Source organism: Rattus norvegicus, unplaced genomic scaffold (assembly GCF_021556685.1).
Source record: "Rattus norvegicus strain SHRSP/BbbUtx unplaced genomic scaffold, alternate assembly SHRSP_T2T unassigned-0000081, whole genome shotgun sequence".
NCBI classification, from domain to species: domain Eukaryota; kingdom Metazoa; phylum Chordata; class Mammalia; order Rodentia; family Muridae; genus Rattus; species Rattus norvegicus.
This window is the reverse complement of record NW_028238814.1, coordinates 32501-39805: the sequence shown is the minus strand read 5'-3', so window position 1 is coordinate 39805 and position 7305 is coordinate 32501. Positions and strand designations below refer to the sequence as shown.

At 56.9% G+C, this 7305-nt stretch overlaps 1 long non-coding RNA gene across 2 annotated transcripts in view; it reads left to right on the top strand.

Moving 5' to 3' along the window:
• Positions 1 to 1862: 1862 nt before the first annotated feature.
• The window catches only part of LOC147997665 (uncharacterized), an 18757-nt gene continuing 13314 nt past the window's right edge, over positions 1863 to 7305 (top strand). Inside the window, exon 1 of one of the 2 annotated variants that reach the window (XR_015647629.1) lies at positions 1863 to 2161. This is a non-coding gene — a long non-coding RNA (uncharacterized LOC147997665). Of the gene's footprint in view, positions 2188 to 7305 lie in introns of both variants that reach the window. The other variant, XR_015647630.1, reaches the window with a different exon arrangement.

Below are 7305 nucleotides of genomic sequence, written 5' to 3'. Positions count from 1 at the left end.
CATCCACAGTTGAATCCAAAGTGCCCAAATGGGACACTATAACAAATCATGTATACAGATTTGTGTATATAGAAAACATTTTTCCTTTCTCTTCTTTTCTTTTCTTGAGAAATTCAGCTGGTCCTGATGTCTTTCCCTCGGTGTGTCCCTCTGTCATCTCTCTCTCTCTGTCTCTTTGTCTTACTGTCTCTGTCTGTCTCTGTCTGTCTCTGTCTCTGTCTCTGTCTCTGTCTCTGTCTCTCTCTCTCTCTCTCTCTCTCTCTGTGTGTGTGTGTGTGTGTGTGTGTGTGTGTTCCTTAATCTCAGCAGCACTACTCATCCAATCGATTTTTCCTCTCCCCTTGTCTCCTTCACATGGCTATTACCCCACCTTAAACAGCACTAGAAGAGCCTGGCAGGCAGATATCTACCCTCTATGCTGTCAGAATTTTTTTTTTTTTTTTTTTTTTTAAAGTCAAAACCTGGATTCTCAGGAGCCATGTGGTGTGTCCTCCTAGGTTCTGGTGCCCTCTTCTGGCATGCAGACATATAGTCAGCAGAGAGAGCTGTGTGGGTGGCCGAGGCAGGCAGAGTGGACCTCTGTGAGCTTGAGGCTAGATAAGTCTACGGAGCAAGTTCCATGACTGCCTGGGCTATACCAAAAGAAACGTACCTTGAGGCAAAACAAAACAAAGCAGAAAAGGTTCTGCTTTTATTTTACAGACATGTGTTCTCTCTAGTCCTATTGACTATAGAAGTTTGATCATGAAGTCACATTGATTTTTATTACAGAGTTTATTTGTGTGTGTGTGTGTGTGAGAGAGAGAGAGAGAGAGAGAGAGAGAGAGAGAGAGTTTTTTCTTTAATCTTCAAACATATTTTTTATTGTTTATTTATTTTATGAGCACACTGTCACTGTCTTCAACACACAAGGAGAGGATTCCATTACAGATGGTTGTGAGCCACCATGTGGTTGCTGGGATTTGAACTAAGGATCTCTGGAAGAGCAGTCAGTGCTCTTCACCGCTGAGCCGTCTCTCCAGCCCTGAAACAATATCTTGAATAAACAATAACAAAAACACTAAAACTAAGTCTGCCAGTTTTCCTCTTTCTTTCTCTCTCTCTCTCTCTCTCTCCCTCTCCCTCCCTCCCTCCCTCCCTTCCTTCTTTCTTCCTTTCTTTCTTTTTCTTCAGATAGGATTTCTTAGTGAATGATATTTATGTTGATATAAATTTTTTACGTACTTTTGACTGGCTAACTAACTAGCTAAGTCTGCCTGTCCTAAAGAAGGAGTTCCCCTGCCACAACTAAATACGTGCATAGAAAAAAAATATATAATTATTAACTTGGGATGAAACTAATGTAACAAGCAAGCAAACAAACGCACAAACAAACAAAGTAGGGATGGTGGTGCTGGGTGCCTGGTATATGGGAGATGGGAGACCTGTGGTCTAGAGCGTCCAGAGCTCTGGCCTCCATACTCTGGACTGCATTCTCTCTAGCAATCTTCCCAAAGTGGCTGTATTTAACCATGTTTTTATTTTTTAAATTGGCTCTCTCTCTCTCTCTCTCTCTCTCTCTCTCTCTCTCTCTCTCTCTCTCTTTCTCCCTCCCTCCCTCCCTCCCTCCCTCCCTCCCCCCACCACACACACAGAGGCACGTGTGAACAAGGGAATGCAAATGCACAAAATAAGTATGTTTTGATCAGAGTGAAAACAAATCACGGGAATTTTAACCATTCCACCATCATTCCACCATTCTTTTAATTTACTCTCTGTGTTTAGTCTTCCAAAGAGGGTGGCAGGTGTGTGGTTTGGTGAGTGCCGGCTGGCGGTGGCAGCGAGGAACAGAGAACAACAACAACCCCCCCCTCCCCCCCATCGGGATCGGTGGAGGGTTTTAAAAATGAGTGAGCCATTTAAAAATGGTGTGGAACTGAGGTCGCCGCCACCCTCCCCTCACGCCGGAGTTTGGACGCTCCCTTTTCCTAACTGTGCCTGTTCCTTGCTAATTGTTAACCGATTCGAGAGTGCATGTCCTTTCACTTAGAGGTGGCCTGTTTTCACCGCTCCGTCCTACTTTCCTTTTCTGGGTGCCTGAGGGGGTTGGCCCCGAGTCCATCCCGCGTTCACTGTGTTCCGGCGGGACAACCGGGACCGTTTGTGCCATTCGGGAGAAGTGGTGGGTACCTGCCCCGTTGTGCGTGGGTGAGTGTCCCCCTGAGCTAGGGAGGTCACTCTGGAGAGACGGAATGAGTGTGTGTGGCGGCGGCGGCGCGTGACAGTCTGTATTGGTTTGCTTGATCGAGATCGCTGTCGGGCGACACCTAGTGGCGACAAGTTTCCGCAACGCTCCTGTCCCCCGGTTGGTGACAAAGGACGGGGAAGTGCCTGTGGTGAGCCGGCCAGGGTGAGAGGGTGACAGGCAAGCAGGCGGGTGCGCGACGGAGACGCCGTCCTGTCTGGGGACCATCTCTAGCTAGGAGGTTGTACCTGGAGAACTTCAGGGGAGGAGGGTGGCTGTACGACCTATTGGGACACAAGGAGGGGTTGGTGGCAGCTGGATGAGGTCGACCAGAAGGCTTGGGCCCCGTCCCGGATTTTTTTTTTTTTTCCAATTTTTTTTTTTAAATTTTTTATTTTATTTTATTTTATTTTTTTTATTTCTTCCCTCCTCTCCGGTCCCAGCCAGCGGGACCATAGACACTTTTGAGGCCGAGAGGGTGCTGTGTCCCCGGCCTCCGAGCCGAGGTGGCCCGGCTAGGGGGCGCCACGGAGTTTTTTTTTTTTTTTTTCTTTTCCAGGAGTCCCTTCGGTCCCAGCCAGCGGGACCATAGACACTTTTGAGGCCGAGAGGGTGCTGTGTCCCCGGCCTCCGAGCCGAGGTGGCCCGGCTAGGGGGCGCCACGGAGTTTTTTTTTTCTTTTCCAGGAGTCCCTTCGGTCCCTGATAGCGGGAGCCTGGACCTCTGAGGCCGAGAGGGTGCTGTGTCCCCGGCCTCCGAGCCGAGGTGGCCCGGCTAGGGGGCGCCACGGAGTTTTTTTTTTTTTTTTCTTTTCCAGGAGTCCCTTCGGTCCCTGATAGCGGGAGCCTGGACCTCTGAGGCCGAGAGGGTGCTGTGTCCCCGGCCTCCGAGCCGAGGTGGCCCGGCTAGGGGGCGCCACGGAGTTTTTTTTTTTTTTTTTTCTTTTCCAGGAGTCCCTTCGGTCCCTGATAGCGGGAGCCTGGACCTCTGAGGCCGAGAGGGTGCTGTGTCCCCGGCCTCCGAGCCGAGGTGGCCCGGCTAGGGGGCGCCACGGAGTTTTTTTTTTTTTTTTTTTCTTTTCCAGGAGTCCCTTCGGTCCCTGATAGCGGGAGCCTGGACCTCTGAGGCCGAGAGGGTGCTGTGTCCCCGGCCTCCGAGCCGAGGTGGCCCGGCTAGGGGGCGCCACGGAGTTTTTTTTTTTTTTTTTCTTTTCCAGGAGTCCCTTCGGTCCCTGATAGCGGGAGCCTGGACCTCTGAGGCCGAGAGGGTGCTGTGTCCCCGGCCTCCGAGCCGAGGTGGCCCGGCTAGGGGGCGCCACGGAGTTTTTTTTTTTTTTTTTTTCTTTTCCAGGAGTCCCTTCGGTCCCTGATAGCGGGAGCCTGGACCTCTGAGGCCGAGAGGGTGCTGTGTCCCCGGCCTCCGAGCCGAGGTGGCCCGGCTAGGTGGCGCCACGGATTTTTTTTTTTTCTTTTCCAGGAGTCCCTTCGGTCCCTGATAGCGGGAGCCTGGACCTCTGAGGCCGAGAGGGTGCTGTGTCCCCGGCCTCCGAGCCGAGGTGGCCCGGCTAGGGGGCGCCACGGAGTTTTTTTTTTTTTTTTTCTTTTCCAGGAGTCCCTTCGGTCCCTGATAGCGGGAGCCTGGACCTCTGAGGCCGAGAGGGTGCTGTGTCCCCGGCCTCCGAGCCGAGGTGGCCCGGCTAGGGGGCGCCACGGAGTTTTTTTTTTTTTTTTTCTTTTCCAGGAGTCCCTTCGGTCCCTGATAGCGGGAGCCTGGACCTCTGAGGCCGAGAGGGTGCTGTGTCCCCGGCCTCCGAGCCGAGGTGGCCCGGCTAGGTGGCGCCACGGATTTTTTTTTTTTTCTTTTCCAGGAGTCCCTTCGGTCCCTGATAGCGGGAGCCTGGACCTCTGAGGCCGAGAGGGTGCTGTGTCCCCGGCCTCCGAGCCGAGGTGTCCCGGCTAGGGGGCGCCTCCGAGACTTTATTTTTTCCAGGATCCTCCCCGGTCCCTGCCAGCGGGAGCATGGACTTCTGAGGCCGAGGGGAAGCTGTGTTCCAGGCTATCTACCATGGCCTCCTCGGTCTGTGAGCACTCAGGGTTCTAAGGTCGACCAGTTGTTCCTTTGCGGTCCGGTTCTCTTTCTACATGGGGACCTCTTGGGGACACGTCACCGAACATGACTTCCAGACGTTCCGTGTGGCCTGTCATGTTTATCCCTGTGTCTTTTACACTTTTCATCTTTGCTATCTGTCCTTATTGTACCTGGAGATATATGCTGACACGCTGTCCTTTTGACTCTTTTTGTCATTAAAGGACGTTGGAAGAGGCTTGCACCAAGGCTGTTTGCTTGTCCAGCCCTAGCTCTTTTCTTCTGCGCATGGGCCTCTTCGATGCTTGAAGCTTAGCGTCCCCCCCATGAGTACGCGCTTCCTGCTTTCCCGTGCTTGCTTGCCTGTGCTCTCTGGGGCAGCTTTATGACAACCGTCCCGCGTGTCAGGCGTTCCCGATTTCCCCGTGGTGGTTGTCGTCCGTTACCGGTAGGAGTCGTTGGTGCCGAGTGCGACTGGAAGGGTTTTCCCGTTTGGTGCTAGTGACCCCCTGGCGTGCTCCTCTGCGGCCGACCGGTTTTTTTATTTGTTTTTTTTTTTGTTTTTTTTTTTTTTGTTTTTTGGAAGGAGTTCCCGAACCTCCGCTGCTTGGTGGTGTGTCCCTTTCTTTCCTGCTGTGTGCCTCCCGAGTTGCACCTTTTCTCCTTCGAAGGGGATTTTATTTTTTTATTTTTATTTTTTTTTTATTTTTATTTTTTTTGAAGGAGTTCCCGAACCTCCGCTGCCCGTTGAGTCCCGTTCTTCCACGCCACGTGCCTCCCGAGTGCAACGCTTCCTTTTTTTTCTCGCCCTCGAGAAGGGTAAATTTTTTTTTTTTTGTGTGTGTGTGGCAGTGTTAGCGACTTCTTCCCGTGCTCTCTCTCGCTCTTCTCGCTCGTATTCCCGTCCAGTGCGTGTTAGAAAGCTCTCACGCCCGTTGTTCCCGATGCATGGCGTGTCTCGCTCCCGTTGGATCGATGTGGTGCTGCCGCGTTCTCTTCGGGCCGGGGCCTAAGCCGCGCCAGGCGAGGGACGGACATTCATGGCGAATGGTCATTCAGCGCGAATGGCGACCGCTCTTCTCGTTCTGCCAGCGGGCCCCTCGTCTCTCCTCCCCATTCCTTTGCAGGGTGGTGTGTGGAAGTCAGGGGTGCGGCTGTCCGGCACGAGCGCTGACCCGCGCACACTTGTTGCTGTGGTTCGCGGTGTCCCTGTGGACGTGTCGGGGGCGCTTGCCCCCACGCCGTTCACTGCTTCGCGGCCCTCTTCCCCCGTGCCGGGGGAAGGTGGTAGACCCGCTGCGGTGCATACCCTTCCCGAATGGTGTGTGCACGCGCCCTGCTTTGTGTGAGCCTTGCGGTGCTCCTGGAGCGTTCCGGGCTTTGACCACCAAGGTGCCCGCTTCTGAGTTGGCGGTGGCGCTTCCCGCTCCCCGGCGTGCCTCCTGTGCTCCATGGTGCTTGTGCCTTTACGCTTTCCCTTGTCCTAGTTGCCGGCTTTCTGCACGGTGACAGAAAAGGGGGGGGGTCGAGGAGTTGAGTGTGCGGTTAAAAGGCTCCTTCCGTTGGGTGAGCGCCCACCCCGTGCCTATGTTTTTGGTGCCTTCACCCGCGGGCCCTGCGCGGTTAGGGTGGTGCTGAGCGATCGCGGCTGGCCCTTTTTAAAGACCGGACTCCCTCAAGTCAAGGCTCCTCCTTTGTGTGCGCCTTGAAGAGGCCTGGCCCTCGGCGGGGACCTGTCGCAGGTCCCCCCGGTCCGCGAATGCTCAAGAAGACCCCGGAGAAAGAGACCTTTGCCGATACCGCAGACCCCCCACCAGCTGGCGCGTGGTCCTTCCCGTTCTGTCCCGCGCCTGTTGCTCGTTTCCCGTTGCGTGCACGGAGCCCTTGGCTGCTCGTCGGTGTTGGGTTCGTCCCGCCCTCAGTGAGGAATTTGCCTTCTCTAGCTATCTTCGGAAAGGGCTTTACGATCTCCGAGGGGCTTCTCCCGGATGGTCCCCTCGGCTGCCCGCCCTGACCTCAGCCTTCTGCGCGCAGCGTTTGCTCTCTCGCCTACCGCGACCCGCGCCTCCCCGCTCCGAGTACGAGGAGGGATCACGCGGGACGGGGCTCTGTCGACCTGCCGCTGTGCGGAGCTTGTGGGGGAGATTGGGTTTCTGGTGGCAGGTGGCGGGGAAGGGCCGTGCACACGCCCGCGTGCGCGGTACCCCCTCTCACCGCGAGGGGTCGTCGCGGGACGGGTGGGTTTGGAAGGGCGGCGCTGGGCTCCCGGTCCCACCCGCCTCCGTTTCCCCCGTGCCCTCCGTCGCGTGTGCGTCCCTCCCACGCGCGTCCACGTCCCGGCCACTCTCGCGGCGAGGTCGTGTCGCGTGTGGTGCGTGCCGCGTGCTCTCGGGCGTCTGCGGTTGCCGCCTCGTCCCCCCCTTCCACGGCAGCGTTCCCACGGCCGGTGGAGATCGCGGGAGCCGTCCTACCCCCCCTTCCCCCTCCGCGGGGCTCTCGAGGGTCCGTGAACCGCGGGGTTGGCCTCGCTCTCGGGGGCGGACTTCTTGTTTGGGGGAACCGGCGGTCGGCCGCGTCCGGCGCGTCGTCGGACGTTGGGACCCGCTGCCACGCGGGGGTCTTCGTCGGTTGGCGTCGGCGTCTGCCTCGGTTCTCTCTCGCGTCGGCTGGCGTCTCCTCGGGCTCCCGGGGGTTGTCCGTTGGTTTCGGGTCGGCTCGGTGCCGCGGGCGTGGCGGGACTGCTCCGGGTTGGGTGCAGTGTGATTCCCGCCGGCTTGGCTCGCGTGCCCGGTCGCCGCCCGAGCGGCCTCCCGGTCCCTTGTGAGGCGTCTCCCGCGGGGGGTGCCGCTGCGGCCGGCCCTGCCGTCGACGGTCCTCGTTCTGCCGGTTCGCTCCCCCTCCCCGCCCGCCGGCGTTCCTTTCTCTCTCGCTCCTCGTCTGGCCGACCCGCGGCCGTGCTGCCGGGCCCCTCCTCAACGGGGGGGGCAGCCGGGCGC